Genomic DNA, 16,862 nt, shown 5'->3' on the forward strand with positions numbered 1-16,862 from the left:
TGCTGCCCACATTGCGATTTTCAGGTGCCTGCTGCCCACATTGCGATTTTCAGGTGTCTGCTGCCCACATTGTGATTTTCAGGTGTCTGCTGCCCACATTACGATTTTCTGGTGTCTGCTGCCCACATTGCGATTTTCTGGTCACTGCTGCCCACATTGTGATTTTCTGGTCACTGCTGCCCACATTGTGATTTTCAGGTGTCTGCTGCCCACATTACGATTTTCTGGTCACTGCTGCCCACATTGCGATTTTCTGGTGCCTGCTGCCCACATTACGATTTTCAGGTGTCTGCTGCCCACATTACAATTTTCTGGTGCCTGCTGCCCACATTGCGATTTTCTGGTGCCTGCTGCCCACATTGTGATTTTCAGGTGTCTGCTGCCCACTTTACGATTTTCTGGTGCCTGCTGCCCACATTGCGATTTTCTGGTGCCTGCTGCCCACATTGTGATTTTCAGGTGTCTGCTGCCCACATTACGATTTTCTGGTAACTGCTGCCCACATTGCGATTTTCTGGTGCCTGCTGCCCACATTGTGATTTTCTGGTGTCTGCTGCCCACATTACGATTTTCAGGTGTCTGCTTCCCACATTACGATTTTCAGGTGTTTGCTGCCCACTTTATGATTTTCTGGTCACTGCTGCCCACTTTATGATTTTCTGGTCACTGCTGCCCACATTGTGATTTTCAGGTGCCTGCTGCCCACATTACGATTTTCTGGTGACTGCTGCCCACATTGTGATTTTCAGGTGTCTGCTGCCCACATTACACTTTTCTGGTCACTGCTGCCTACATTGTGATTTTCAGGTGTCTGCTGCCCACATTACGATTTTCTGGTGACTGCTGCCCACATTGTGATTTTCAGGTGTCTGCTGCCCACATTACGATTTTCTGGTCACTGCTGCCCACATTGCGATTTTTTTGGTGCCTGCTGCCCACATTGCGATTTTCTGGTCACTGCTGCCCACATTGTGATTTTCAGGTGTCTGCTGCCCACATTATGATTTTCTGGTCACTGCTGCCCACATTTTGATTTTCAGGTGTCTGCTGCCCACATTACGATTTTCTGGTCACTGCTGCCCACATTGCGATTTTCTGGTGCCTGCTGCCCACATTGCGATTTTCTGGTAATGCTGCCCACATTGTGATTTTCAGGTGTCTGCTGCCCACATTGTGATTTTCAGGTGTCTGCTGCCCACATTACGATTTTCTGGTCACTGCTGCCCACATTGTGATTTTCAGGTGTCTGCTGCCCACATTACGATTTTCTGGTCACTGCTGCCCACATTGTGATTTTCAGGTGTCTGCTGCCCACATTACGATTTTCTGGTCACTGCTGCCCACATTGTGATTTTCAGGTGTCTGCTGCCCACATTACGATTTTCTGGTGACTGCTGCCCACATTGCGATTTTCAGGTGTCTGCTGCCCACATTACGATTTTCTGGTGCCTGCTGCCCACATTGTGATTTTCTGATGACTGCTGCCCACATTACGATTATTTTCTGATGGCTGCTGCCCACATTACGATTATTTTCTGATGACTGCTGCCCACATTACAATTTTTTTCTGGTGACTGCTGCCCACTTTACGATTATTTTATGGTGAAATGCTGCCCACTTTACGATTATTTTATAGGTAAATGCTGCTCAATTTATGATTAATTTCTAGTGAAATGCTGACCACTTTACGATTATTTTATGGTGAAATGCTGCCCACTTTACGATCATTTTATGGTGAAATGCTGCCCAATTTACGATTCATTTCTGGTGAAATGCTGCCCATTTTACGATTCATTTCTGGTGAAATGCTGCCCAATTTACGATTCATTTCTGGTGAAACGTTGCTGCATTAGGATTATTTTCTAGTGAAACTTTGCTGCATTAGGATTATTTTCTAGTGAAACATTGCTGCATTACCTCATTACGATTATTTGGTGCCTATGGGGAGGGCCCCATCCTCATTTTCGCAGGGGGACCCAGTGATTTCTAGTTACGCCCCTGGGGGAGGGTCTCTCTGATTGGCGGTATGAGAGCGGGGGTACTAGGGGGGCGGCGCAGAGATACATTACCTTTCTCAGCGGCGGTGATGGCGTCCCAGGTCTCCATGGCTAGTTGGCTACCTTTCATCCTGGCTCTAACGTGATATCACCACGCCATCCAGCCGCAGCGGCCGCGCTCCTCCCCCTGAAGGTCATTGGACATCAGAGTATGCGTCCATGGAGAGAGAAGTACTGCTGCTGGATGAGCTGGAGTCTGGATAAGGCAAGTGCAGAGACGGCTCACTGAGAGGCAGGGCGGGGGGGATCAGGGCCGGGCCGAGGCATAGGCTGGAGAGGCTCCAGCCTCAGGGCGCACTGTAGGAGGGGGCGCACAATTCATTCAGCTGTCATTCCTAATTGTGTTTGAAGCAGAAAGAAATAAGAAAAGGGGATACATAGCAGTGACTGCAAGCCAGATAACTAGATATGAAGGTGTTGGGGAGGTTGTGGGCCCTGTGGCACCTCTTAGTCTAATAGCAATCAGTGTGTGACGGCTGGGGTGGCAGGGATGGAGGGGCGCACTTTGGTGTCTCAGCCTTGGGTGCTGGAGGACCTTGTCCCGCCTCTGGGGGGGATGTTTGGAAGCCAGCCAGCCAGCCATTCCATGATCCACCATATGTGAGAGGGAGAGAGGGGGGGGGGGGTTCATCTGGCTATATATACAGGGGGGATCTGACTATATACACTGGCTATATGCAGGGGGATCTGACTATATACACTGGCTATATGCAGGGGGATGTGGCTATATACACTGGCTATATGCAGGGGGATCTGGCTATATACATTGGCTATATGCAGGGGGATCTGGCTATATACACTGGCTATATGCAGGGGGATCTGGCTATACACACTGGCTATATGCAGGGGGATCTGGCTATACACACTGGCTATATGCAGGGGGATCTGGCTATACACACTGGCTATATGCAGGGGGATCTGGCTATACACACTGGCTATATGCAGGGGGATCTGGCTATACACACCGGCTATATGCAGGTGGATCTGGCTATACACACTGGCTATATGCAGGGGGATCTGGCTATATACACTGGCTATATGCAGGGGGAGGCATCTGGCTACATACAGTGGGTATATGGCTATATACAGGGGGGGATCTCTGGCTATATATACAGGGGATCTGACTATATACACTGGCTATATATACAGGGGATCTGGCTATATACACCAGCTGTATGCAGGGGGATCTGGCTATATACACTGGCTATATGCAGGGGGATCTGGCTATATACACTGGCTATATTCAGGGGGATCTGGCTATACACACTGGCTATATGCAGGTGGATCTGGCTATACACACTGGCTATATGCAGGGGGATCTGGCTGTATACACTGGCTGTATGCAGGGGGATCTGGCTATATACACTGGCTATATGCAGGGGGAGGCATCTGGGCAGCAGGCTACATACAGTGGGTATATGGCTATATACAGGGGGGATCTCTGGCTATATATACAGGGGATCTGACTATATACACTGGCTATATATACAAGGGGGATCTGGCGAAATACAAAGGGGAATGTACTGAACGGGGAGTCATCTGGCTATATACTATAAATGGGGATCATGTGGTTACTTATCCTAACTGGGGGGGCCTCATCTGGCTACCTGTGTGTTAAATGGGGGTCATCTGGTCACCTATACTAAAGAGGGGTGGGGTAATTTCCTTATCCATAATAAAGGGGGGGTTATCTGGCTACTTAATCACTGCCACATTATATATATTTTGGCAAAACACTACTGCATCATGTGTATTTTGTAGGGAAACACTGCACATTGTGTGTATTTTGTGGAGAAATGCTGTGCATCATGTGGATTTTGTGGGCAAACGCATGCGCGGTAGTGTGCGGCTTGCCAAAAGAGACCTATCAGGAATCCTCCCCTTGAAAATCCTGGATTTGCCCCTGTTACATGTATTTAAAATTTTAAGATTTTCGCTAAAGAGGTCCTTTAAGCCTAAAAAACAAATCAGTTTTACTCACCTGGGGCAAGTGGCTCTTTAATATGTAGTTTCAGATTTGTTTTTCTTAATAAAACAAATAATCCTGAGATTATGCAGAAAGGTTGGAGTGCCACCTGCTGGCTACTATTGGTAATATGTTATATTATTACATATCTAGTTAATTATTTTACTATCACCTAACCTATCCTTATGCTACGTACACACATGCGACAACGATCGTTCGTTGTCAACGACGAACGATCTTTTAATTGACGAAAGAACGACCGAAGTAAAGTTAGTTGTAAAAAGTATGTAACGATCACATCGTTAGAACGAACGTTACACCACGTAAAAGCACTTAATGCGCCTGCGCATAAAATTGTAAAGTTCCTTGGAGAAAAAGTGAAATGCGCATGTCCAGCCTGGTACGAACGATCGTTTCCAACGATGTGCCACTTTTGCTAACGATCGTCGGTGGTAAAAATCCGCCAAGACAGAACATTGTTTTGTAGCGATTTGCCTCGTTCGTCGTTTGCCTTAATAGTCGTTGGTTCGTTTTTTGTAACGATCGTCGTTGGTAAAGATCGGGGAACGATCGTTACAAACGACTATAGTCGCATGTGTGTACGCACCTTTACTCTCACACAGAACTGTCACCCTATTGATGCCTAACCCTAAAGGTGCGTACACACATGCGACTATAGTCGTTTGTAACGATCGTTCCCCGATCTTTACCAACGACGATCGTTACAAAAAACGAACCAACGACTATTAAGGCAAACGACGAACGAGGCAAATCGCTACAAAACAAAGTTCTGTCTTGGCGGATTTTTACCACCGACGATCGTTAGCAAAAGTGGCACATCGTTGGAAACGATCGTTCGTACCAGGCTGGACATGCGCATTTCACTTTTTCTCCAAGGAACTTTACAATTTTATGCGCAGGCGCATTAAGTGCTTTTACGTGGTGTAACGTTCGTTCTAACGATGTGATCGTTACATACTTTTTACAACTAACTTTACTTCGGTCGTTCTTTCGTCAATTAAAAGATCGTTCGTCGTTGACAACGAACGATCGTTGTCGCATGTGTGTACGTAGCATAAGACTCCCACCGGACAACTGAAGTGAGAGGTATATGGAGGCTGACATTTATTCCCCTTTAAGCAATACCAGTTGCCTGGCTATCCTGCTGGTCCTCTGCCTCTAATACTTTTATCCCTAGGCGCTGAATAAGCATGCAGCAAATCAGGTGTCTCATTATTGTCAAATCTGACAAGATTAGCTGCATGCTTGTTTCTGGTGTGATTCAGACACTATTGCAGCCAAATAGGCCAGCAGGGCTGCCAGGCAACTGGTATTGTTTAAAAAAAAAAAAAATATGGCAGCCTCCATATCCCTCTCACTTCAGTTGTAAGGACCGGGCTATTGCGGAGGATTCTGTGCTGCGTGGGCTCTCCAGCCCACAGCACAGATTGGGAACCACGCAGGGCGACCAGACTTCCCCCCTTTTTTCCCCACTAGGGGGATGACCTGCTGGGGGGGTCTGTTCGCCGCCGCTCTGTGTGGCCGAGCGAGGAGGGCTCCTCAAAGCCCCCCTCCGCAGCAATTTCCGTCCTCCCTTCCTCTCCCTCCCTCTCCCCTTCCCTATGGGCTGCACAGGACAGAAATCCGTCCTGCGCCGCCTAGGATAGGCTTCAGTCTATCAAATGCCGGCGATCCTCGGCTAATCAGCACCGTATTGATGTAAACAGCAGGGATTTCTTCCCCGCGTGTTTACAATTAGCCTGCGAGCTGCGATCGGTGGCTCGCAGGCTGTTCACGGAGACACCCTCCGTGAACTGGCATGGAACGGACGCTCGAACATGGAGCGGCCACTGACAAGGAGCGACCGTTTCCATGTAAAACCACAAACGACCAGCCGCCGCCTATTGGCGTTAGCTGGTCGTTAGGTGGTTAAAGGCACCCTGAGTAGTGGCATAAAATCTGGACATATCTCAGGCTTCCTCCAGTCCCCCGTAGCCTGCAAGGTCACCCGGCATCCTCTGGGTCCCTTCTGCGGTCCCACTGGCGCCTCCGGTAATCCTGCGACTTCGGCTGAAGTCACACATGCACAGCTCGAGTGCGCACCCAATGCGTCATCACGTCGGTCGCCGTAAGTGTCCTGCGCATGCACAGTTCAGTCTTTAGAGAACATGCGCAGAACTCTTACGGTGACCTGCTTTATAACACGCCAGGTGCACGCATGGGCCGCACAGGTGGAACTTCAGCCGAAGTCGCAGGATTACCGGAGCCGCCACCAGGACCGCAGGAGGGACCCAGAGAATTCCGAAAGTCCTCTCGGGCTACGAAGGGGGGCTTAGAGGAAAGAGGGGGGTCTAGAGGAACGAGGGGGGGGGGGGGTTAGAGGAAGGAGGGGGGTCTAGAGAAAGGAGGGGGGTCTAGAAAAAGGAAGGGAGGTCTAGAGGAAGGAGGGGGGGGGGGTCTAGAGGAAGGAGGAGGGGGTCTAGAGGAAGGAGGGGGGTTTAGAGGAAGGAGGGGGGGTCTAGAGGGAGGAGGGGGGTCTAGAAAAAGGAAGGGAGGTCTAGAGGAAGGAGGGGGGATCTAGAGGAAGGAGGAGGGGGTCTAGAGGATGAGGGGGAGTCTAGAGGAAGGAGGGGGTCTAGAGGAAGGAGGGGGGGGGGTCTAGAGGAAGGAGGGGATCTAGAGGAAGGAGGGGGTCTAGAGGAAGGAGGAGGGGGTCTAGAGGAAGGAGGAGGGGGTCTAGAGGAAGGAGGGGGTCTAGAGGAAGGAGGGGGGGGTCTAGAGGAAGGAGGAGGGGGTCTAGAGGAAGGAGGGGGTCTAGAGGAAGGAGGAGGGGGTCTAGAGGAAGGAGGGGGGTCTAGAGGAAGGAGGGGGGGGGGTCTAGAGGAAGGGGGGGTGTAGAGGAAGGAGGGGGGTCTAGAGTAAGGAAGGGGGGTCTAGAGGAAGCCCCAGGTAAGTCCAGATTTTAATTTTATGTCTCTCCTCAAGATCCCTTTAATCTACCCCCTGGTCATGCCTAACATTACAATGGACCTGAACTCCTTAAATGGACCTGAAAACCTTAAAAGAAAAAAATTCTTTGTAACAGCTGATACAATAAATTTGCCCCCATGCATACCGTAAAGATTTCATAAGAAAAATATTCTATTTTATCGTTCAAACCACACTGGTCATTTTCCTTCATTGTAACATTTGAAAATAAGAAATACATCAATTTAAAGGATGGGAATAAAGTTTAGAGTCAGTTAAACACATTTTTCAGTAGAAAAATACATATGTTTCCATAAATCTGTACATCAGTCCTGAAAGAGGGACACATGAGGGAGAAAGGGGGACAGAGAGATTGGCTTCCCAAAGAAGGACTGTCCCTCCAAAAGGAGGACAGTTGGGAGATTAACCACTTCACCCCAAAGCGGTTCTTACCCTAACAGACGAGCGGTTTTCACCTTTCAGTGCTCATCCCTTTCATTTGCCAATAGCTTAATCACTACTAATCACACTGAAATGATCTATATCTTGTTTTTTTACCAATAATTGGGCTTTTTGGGGTTGATATTTGCTTTCAGTAATTCCTTTATTTTGTATGCATTTTAAAGGGAAATACAAGGGAAAAAAAACTAATCCCTATAGTTTTAATATAAACACTGCTACTGTGCATAAAACCTACACATTGTATCTGCCTATTTGTTCTGGTTATCACAAGATTTTAATTATGTCCCTAGTACAAAGAATGGTGACAATATAGTATTTGGAAATAAAGGTGTATTTTTTCTAGGAGGGGTTTTTTTTCCCACTATTTTCACGTGCACATGCACGGGGATGCACGTGCATGTGTGGGAGCACGCACGTGCACACGCGCATGTGCACAGCGGCATCAGCACTGTCTGACTTATAAAAACGTTCTGGAGCCATTAAGAGGCTCTAGCAGGACGTTTTTATAAGTCAGCTTGTCATTAAGTGGTTAAATTACAGTGGGGATTAGGAACAGATGAGGGGAAATGACATGGACTAAACTCTAAATATTTGTGCAAGAGTTTAGGTCCACTTTAAAACCCCCCCATGGCGCGTAACCTTAATAACCGTAACCCCCCAACACACACGTACATTCCTACCACCTCCTAACCCCCAATATTTTTAAATAAAAACTACGAATAGCAGCTATAGGGGTTTATTAGCGCTTACAAATGTCTAAATAGCGACTATAAGTGGCTATTTAACATTGCTGCCTATAGCGTTGCGGGTTTTACCAGGCCGTCTCCAGCGCCCTTTTTACTTGCTTCGGGATGCCAACTTCTCCATCCTACAAATGAAGGTTCTTATTTCTTTCATCCTCTTTTCCATGGGCAGAATGTATCCACTTCCTGTCAGGAAAGGAAGAGAGAGGAAGCATCTTCAGGATGGAGAAACAGACACTAATACTAAACAGGGAAATGTTATTAGCGCAAATCTAGGATTTTCAAAGGTGAGGGGAGGGATTCCTGAAAGGTCTCCCTGAGCCAACGGGACGGATCAGGAGCAGGACGGTGGAGAGGAGAAAGAGATTAATGAGTTGAATACTGAATAATGATCGTAATCATCAAATTACGATTTTAATAAATCAATTTCGCATACATTTTGGCAATTACGCTTATACATAATTACGATTTGCAAATTCAATTGATTTCATGTAGTCATTCGTAATTTCGCATAACATTTCGTGAAATTTTCCATAATTTCGTGCCGACTTTAGCATTGAATAGAAAAGTCCCCATACCTGCTATTGACACCAAATTGCTACATATGTTAGAGAGAATAGGGGGTAAGCCAGCACCTATTCAGTAAGGAGTTCATTGGGCAAGTCTCCCTAACACTGCTACTGCCTACTGAGTGCACTCTAGTGGCTGCCTCGCAAGCGCTTTGAGTCCGACAGGAGAAAGGCGCTATACAAAAAAAGGAATTATTAATTAGTCACAAAAAGAATTTTGCAAAAAGACCTTGTAGTGTTTGAGAAACTCATTTTTAAAAATGGAAGTAAAAAATAGTTTTTTAAACTTAGAAAAATGACAGTTTAAAAACCAATTTTCTTGGCATTTTTAAAATCGAGTTTCTCAAAAACTACAAGGTCTTTTAAAAAAAAAAAATATTTTTGTGACTTATACCCCCTATTCTGCTTAACATATGTAGCAATTTTGGTAGCAATAGCAAATATGGGGGCTTTGCTGTTAACCTCTAAAGTCGGCATGAAACTATGCAAAATTTCACGAAAATTACACGAAAAATTACATGAAATTTTAAATGCTACTATTACATGCGAAATTAATTACGATTTTCTCAGAAATTTCACATTATGATTATGATGCCTAATTGTGAATTTCGATGCTTTGCAAAATTTTTGCATAACAATTTTCGTCTCACATGAAGATACCTGTTGGTCGGGGGACATTTCAAAAATGTTTATCTGACGCTTCACTCAGCGGTAGCACCAATGTGGGAGGTAAAACAGTTATTTAGGCCCAGTGCACACCAAAAAGCGCTAGCTTGGCGAGGGCTTAAGGCTGCCACCAATTACAAGCTCCCCCCACAAAACGCACCTACCAGCACTGAGCTAGCAGAAAACCTCAGCGGCCTCTACTGCAGGTTCAAGGAAAAGGAGGCTCCCGAGGGGTTTCCGAAGCTACGGGCTACCTTCACGTCACCATGCCAAAACTCGCCTCCTCCGGCCGTAAATGAGTCAGACATGGCGTGCCACCTGTCTAAACTAAATGCCAGGAAAGCCTCAGGCCCCGACGGAGTGTCGCCAGCCTGCCTGAAAACGTGCGCACAGCAACTTGCTCCTATCCTTTCCTCCATCTTCAACAAGTCCCTAGAGAGTGGCAAAGTACCGGCGTGCTTCAAGAGGTCCACCATCATCCCTGTTCCCAAAAAGTAAGGCGCGTCCGACCTTAACAACTTCAGGCCTGTTGCCCTCACATCGGTCATAATGAAATCTTTTGAAAAAGCAGTCCTGCAGCTCCTTAAAGGAAAGGTTCAGGGAAGGTGGGTAAAAAATAAAAATCAAATTCCACTTACCTGGGGCTTCCTCCAGCCCGTGGCAGGCAGGAGGTGCCCTCGCCGCCGCTCCGCAGGCTCCCGGTGGTCTCCGGTGGCCGACCCGACCTGGCCAGGCCGGCTGCCAGGTCGGGCTCTTCTGCGCTCCAAGGCCCGGAACTTCTGCGTCCCACGCCGGCGCTCTGACGTCATCGGACGTCCTCCGGGCTCTACTGTGCATGCGCAGTAGTTCTGCGCCTGCGCAGTAGAGCCCGGAGGACGTCCGATGACGTCAGAGCGCCGGCGTGGGACGCAGAAGTTCCGGGCCTTGGAGCGCAGAAGAGCCCGACCTGGCAGCCGGCCTGGCCAGGTCGGGTCGGCCACCGGAGACCACCGGGAGCCTGCGGAGCGGCGGCGAGGGCACCTCCTGCCTGCCACGGGCTGGAGGAAGCCCCAGGTAAGTGGAATTTGATTTTTATTTTTTACCCACCCTCCCTGAACCTTCCCTTTAACCTCCCTGCCGGTTATCCCGAGCTCAGCTCGGGGTAACCTGCCGCGGAGGATTCCTCAGGCCCTGCTGGGCCGATTTGCATAATTTTTTTTTTGTTACACGCAGCTAGCACTTTGCTAGCTGCGTGTAACTTACGATCGCTGCCGCTCCGCGCCGTTTTGCCGCAACCCACCGCATCAGAGGGTGCCCCCCCCCCCCGAGACCCGTGCGCTGCCTGGCCAATCAGTGCCAGGCAGCGTCGAGGGGTGGTTCGGGACTCCCTCTGACGTCACGAGCCCTCCTGGAAATCCCGTTCAGAATGGGATTTCCGGATGGGTAAATGCGCCGGCGGCGATCGGCGCATTCGGGGGGACGCCGCAGGGAGGGGGGAAGCATGTAGCTAGCGCTAGGCTAGCTACATGCTACAAAAAAAAAAAAAAAGCCAAAAAACACCCTCCCTGCCGTGCGCAGCAATTTTTTATAACGGCAGGGAGGTTAAACACAAAACGGAAGCCCAGCTAGACCCGTATCAATTTGCTTATAGGGCGAATAGGTCGACTGATGATGCCATTAACATCTGTCTGGAGCTTGTCAACAACCACCTTGACAAACTAAATTCATATGCCAGAGTCCTCCTCCTCGACTTCAGCTCGGCATTTAACACCATCAGCCCCCAAATACTACAAGGGAATCTGGCTGAGCTCGGGGTCCACCCCACACTTCAACTATGGATCAAGGACTTCCTCATAAACAGATCGCAGGTTGTCAAGCTGGGCTCCACCTCCTCGCAACCAAGGACCACCAACACAGGGGCCCCACAAGGCTGCGTCTTGTCACCATTCCTGTTCTCCCTGTACACGAACAATTGCAGATCCTCGGCAGATTCTGTCAAGGTAATCAAATTTGCAGACGACACCACCATAGTCGGCCTGATCTCCAACGACGACGAACAAGAATACCGCCATCAGGTGGACAGGATTTGCCACTGGTGCAGGGAAAACAAGCTGGTCCTGAACAATGCAAAAACCGTTGAGATTATCATGGACTTTAGGAAGCATGCCTCCACCACACCTCCACTGCACATTGGGGGGATGCTGGTGGAAAAAGTGCCCTGTGTCCGCCTCCTGGGCACCACCATCTCCAACACCCTGAAGTGGAAGGCAAACACTGTCTCCACCCAGAGGAAAGCCCAGCAGAGGCTTTACTTCCTCCGCCAACTGAAGAAGTTTGGCATGTCCCAAAAACTCCTGACAAGCTTCTATACCGCAACCATCGAATCCGTCCTCTGTTCTTCCATCCTTGTCTGGTATGCTGGCTCCACTGAAAGCGACAGACGCAAACTACAGAGGGTCATCAGGTCAGCGGAAAGGATCATCGGGAACTCACTCCCTGCCCTAGACTTCCTCTACAATGCCAGACTACGCTCCAGAGCACTGAAGATTGCCAAGGATCCCTCTCCCCCTGGCCACCGGTTCTTCAATCAGCTCCCCTTGGGGCGGAGGTACCTGAGGTATCGGTCCATCTCTGCAAAGACCACCAGACACAAAAACAGCTTCTTCCCCTCAGTGGTAAATTCGCTGAACTCTATGAACTCTGCTCATGCTCTCCCCCCTTAGACTTTCAGCCTGTAACCCACTTAGTTATGGAAAGTGTGGTTTATGTATATGGTTATGTACATGTTTATGTGTCGAAGCGATGTCTATGTCTCTATGTATATGCCCTGTATTTCATGTGCCAAGCCCAATTCCGGGCACGACCCAGTCGTGCTTGGTGAAATAAAAGCGATTCTGATTTTTAATTGCAAACGCTTAGTGCTTTTTGAAGTGATTTTTATGCCGATTCTAGGCATGTGCCTAGCAATTTTCTAATCATGCCTAGTGATTTTTGGAGCGTTTTTTATATTTTGTTACAGTAGAGCTGTAAATGAACAGCTTCTGTAACAAAAAACTCTTGGAAAATTGCTCTGACTAGCGCTTTTCAGAGCGATTTTCCACTTTCCTATACTTAACATTGCGGCTAAATCGCCACAGAAATCTGCAAAAATGCTGCAGGACCCGCGTTTGCATTTGGGAGAAAATCACATCGCTCTGGTGTGATTCCTTCCATTCAAATACGTTAACCAAGCGCTTTTTGAAATGCACGCGTTTTAAAAAGCGCTCAGAAGCACTCTTGGTGTGCACCAGACCTTACATAGTTACTGTCTGTTCAACAACCCCGCGATTGTCCTCCGCCTGTATCAGATTGGATGTAACGTGGTCAGGGCTCGGCTGTCCTCCTCACACCTCCACCACGTGAATAAACACAAGCCTGTCAGCCCACGGTGTAAAACAGAGCCTGTTCGTTGTACGTATCACTTGCAGCGTGGCGAATGGAATGACTGTTGCCGGGCAACAGTGCGATCTCTACTCTGACAGCAACCCGAGCTCTGTCCTTCCCTTCTGAAATATTCATGGGCTGCTGTGCAGAACCTGTGATCTCCCCGACAAATAGCAGCCAATTAAAGGTGCTGAGACGACACAGCCTAACTAATTAGTGACCTTTTCTAAGAGCCACACTTCTCTTGCACAAAGGATCATGGGAGATATCTGTAAACAGCTATCAGGCGGGTCTGTGGCCTTTATGTAATAAAGCAGAGTACAGCAACCACGGCCAATCTGAACTCAACTTTTATCAAACAAAAGGTGCGTTTTTCTTGTTAAACAAGTAGGTTTTTTTAGCCTGGGACCCACTTGCAATTGCAAAATGCCCTAAAAAATGCTAGCATCTTTGAGATTTCAAACCCACTAGCAGCCTTTTCTAAGCGCTAGCGATTTGAAAAAGCTCTTGCTAATGCAATGTAATGGGGGATTTTTATAAAATCATATCACTCAAGTGGGATCTCACCAATAGACATTAGCAAGAGCTTTTCAAATCACAAAACGCTCAGAAAAGCGCTCCTAGTGGCTTGGAACCCACTACAAATCGCAAATCGCTAGTGCAATCGCTAGCGTTTTAAGTAGCATTTTTTAAAGAGACTCTGTAAAAAAAAAATCATCCCCTGGTGGGTACTGGGGAGTACTCACCTCGGGAGGAGGAAGCCTCAGGGTCCTAATGAGGCTTCCCCCATCCCTGTAGCTGCAGGCAGTCCAGCGCTGGCTCCCCCGAACCATCCCGGAATCCTCCCCCGACAAGCCTTCCCTGGCTCCAGCAGGTGGCGTTGTTGAGGTTCTCAGCACGGAGATAGGCGGAAATAGTTGATCTTTGTCGGGTCCGCTCTACTACGCAGGCGCAGGAGACTTGCTTCTGTGCACTAGAGAGGACCGACAACGATCAGCTATTTCTGCCTATCTCCGAGCGGAGAGCCGATACTGCGCCTGCGCTGGAGCTGGGGAGGTAATTATTTACATCCCTGCTATTCGGAGGGGCATAGTGACTTAGTGAGACCGCCGTGGGACACAGGAGGATGGGGGAAGCCTCGACTGGATCCAGAGGTTTCCCCCACCCGAGGTGAGCACCCCCAGGGGAACTTTTTTTAGTTACAGGTTTTCATCAAGCGATTTCTTGAGCGGTTTCTGACGATTTTGGTAGCAATTTTAAAAGTGTAAGCTTTTGCCAGCGATTATGACAGCGATTTGCGATTAGTGATTTTAATTCTGATTGGTCCTTTTAAATCATTATAATTTTTTTACAGTTTGCAGTAATTTAAAACCGCACACAAATCACTATGTGTAGCAATTCATGAGCGATTTGCCAGCACTTCAATACTTTACATTGAAGTGCAAACGCTCGCAAAATGCTGCAAGTCCTGCAATTGTGATTTGCCTAATCGCAATCGCTACTGTGAAATCTGTCCCATCCATTTACATTGGCCGAGTGTTTAACCTATTGCCAACCGCGTCACGCTGATGGACGTGCATGCGGCGGCAGCCCGAGGACTAGTGTTGGGCGAACACCTAGATGTTCGGGTTCGCGAACGTTCGCCGAACATCGCTGCGATGTTCGGGTGTTCACGCCGAACTCCGAACATAATGGAAATCAATGGGGACCCGAACTTTCGTACTTTGTAAAGCTTCCTTACATGCTACATACCCCAAATTTGCAGAGTATGTGCACCTTGGGAGTGGGTACAAGAGGGAAAAAATATTTGAAAAAGAGCTTATAGTTTTTGAGAAAATTGATTGTAAAGTTTCAAAGGAAAAACTGTCTTTTAAATTCGGAAAATGTCATGTTTCTTTGCACAGGTAACATGCTTTTTGTCGCCATGCAGTCATAAATGTAATACAGAGAAGAGGTTCCAGGAAAAGGGACCGGTAACCGTAACGCTAACCCAGCAGCAGCACACGTGATGGAACAGGAGGAGGGCGGCGCAGGAGGAGAAGGCCACGCTTTGAGACACAACCCAGGCCTTGCATGAGGACAAGAAGCGTGCGGATAGCAATGCTTTTTGCCGCCATGCAGACATAAATGTAATAAAGATGAGAGGTTCAATAAACAGGGACCGGAAACGCTAACCCGGCAGCAGCAGCACACGTGATGGAACAGGAGGAGGCGCATGTGGAGAAGGCCACGCTTTTTGAGACACAGCATCCCAGGCCTTGCATGAGGACAAGAAGCGTGCGGATATAGCAATGCTTTTTGCCGCCATGCAGTCATAAATGTAATAAAGATGAGAGGTTCAATAAACAGGGACCGGAAACGCTAACCCAGCAGCAGCAGCAACAGCACACGTGAGGGAACAGGAGGAGCCGCAGGAGGAGAAGGCCACGCTTTTTGAGACACAACATCCCAGGCCTTGCATGAGGACAAATAGCGTGCGGATATAGCAATGCTTTTTGCCGCCATGCAGTCATAAATGTAATAAAGATGAGAGGTTCAATAAACAGGGACCGGAAACGCTAACCCAGCAGCAGCAGCAGCAGCACACGTGATGGAACAGGAGGAGGTGCAGGAGGAGAATGCCACACTTTTTGAGACACAGCATCCCAGGCCTTGCATGAAGACAAATAGCGTGCGGATATAGCAATGCTTTTTGCCGCCATGCAGTCATAAATGTAATAAAGATGAGAGGTTTAATAAACAGGGACCGGAAACGCTAACCCAGCAGCACGCGTGGTGGAACAGGAGGAGGCGCAGGAGGAGAATGCCACGCTTTTTGAGACACAGCATCCCAGGCCTTGCATGAGGACAAATAGCGTGCGGATATAGCAATGCTTTTTGCCGCCATGCAGTCATAAATGTAATAAAGATGAGAGGTTCAATAAACAGGGACCGGAAACGCTAACCCAGCAGCAACAGCACACGTGAGGGAACAGGAGGAGCCGCAGGAGGAGAAGGCCACGCTTTTTGAGACACAACATCCCAGGCCTTGCATGAGGACAAATAGCGTGCGGATATAGCAATGCTTTTTGCCGCCATGCAGTCATAAATGTAATAAAGATGAGAGGTTCAATAAACAGGGACCGGAAACGCTAACCCAGCAGCAGCAGCACACGTGATGGAACAGGAGGAGGCGCAGGAGGAGAATGCCACGCTTTTTGAGACACAGCATCCCAGGCCTTGCATGAGGACAAATAGCGTGCGGATATAGCAATGCTTTTTGCCGCCATGCAGTCATAAATGTAATAAAGATGAGAGGTTCAATAAACAGGGACCGGAAACGCTAACCCAGCAGCAGCAGCAGCAGCAGCAGCACACGTAGTGGAACAGGAGGAGGCGCAGGAGGAGAATGCCACGTTTTTTGAGACACAGCATCCCAGGCCTTGCCTGAGGACAAATAGCGTGCGGATATAGCAATGCTTTTTGCCGCCATGCAGTCATAAATGTAATAAAGATGAGAGGTTCAATAAACAGGGACCGGAAACGCTAACCCAGCAGCAGCAGCAGCAGCACACGTGATGGAACAGGAGAAGGCGCAGGAGGAGAATGCCACGCTTTTTGAGACACAGCATCCCAGGCCTTGCATGAAGACAAATAGCGTGCGGATATAGCAATGCTTTTTGCCGCCATGCAGTCATAAATGTAATAAAGATGAGAGGTTCAATAAACAGGGACCGGAAACGCTAACCCAGCAGCAGCAGCACACGTGATGGAACAGGAGGAGGCGCAGGAGGAGAATGCCACGCTTTTTGAGACACAGCATCCCAGGCCTTGCATGAGGACAAATAGCGTGCGGATATAGCAATGCTTTTTGCCGCCATGCAGTCATAAATGTAATAAAGATGAGAGGTTCAATAAACAGGGACAGGAAACGCTAACCCAGCAGCAGCAGCAGCAGCACACGTGATGGAACAGGAGGAGGCGCAGGAGGAGAATGCCACGCTTTTTGAGACACAGCATCCCAGGCCTTGCATGAGGACAAATAGCGTGT

General features: G+C 48.4%; 1 long non-coding RNA gene across 1 annotated transcript in view; it reads right to left on the reverse strand.

Annotated features, from left to right (window-relative positions):
- Positions 1–8,174: 8,174 nt before the first annotated feature.
- LOC137528522 (uncharacterized) overlaps positions 8,175–16,862 on the reverse strand; it is a 49,926-nt gene continuing 41,238 nt past the window's right edge. The window contains exon 2 of the long non-coding RNA XR_011023420.1: positions 8,175–8,381. This is a non-coding gene — a long non-coding RNA (uncharacterized lncRNA). The remainder of the gene's footprint in view (positions 8,382–16,862) is intronic.

The sequence above is a fragment of the Hyperolius riggenbachi genome, chromosome 8 (genome assembly GCF_040937935.1).
Source record: "Hyperolius riggenbachi isolate aHypRig1 chromosome 8, aHypRig1.pri, whole genome shotgun sequence".
Classification (NCBI taxonomy): Eukaryota; Metazoa; Chordata; class Amphibia; order Anura; family Hyperoliidae; genus Hyperolius; species Hyperolius riggenbachi.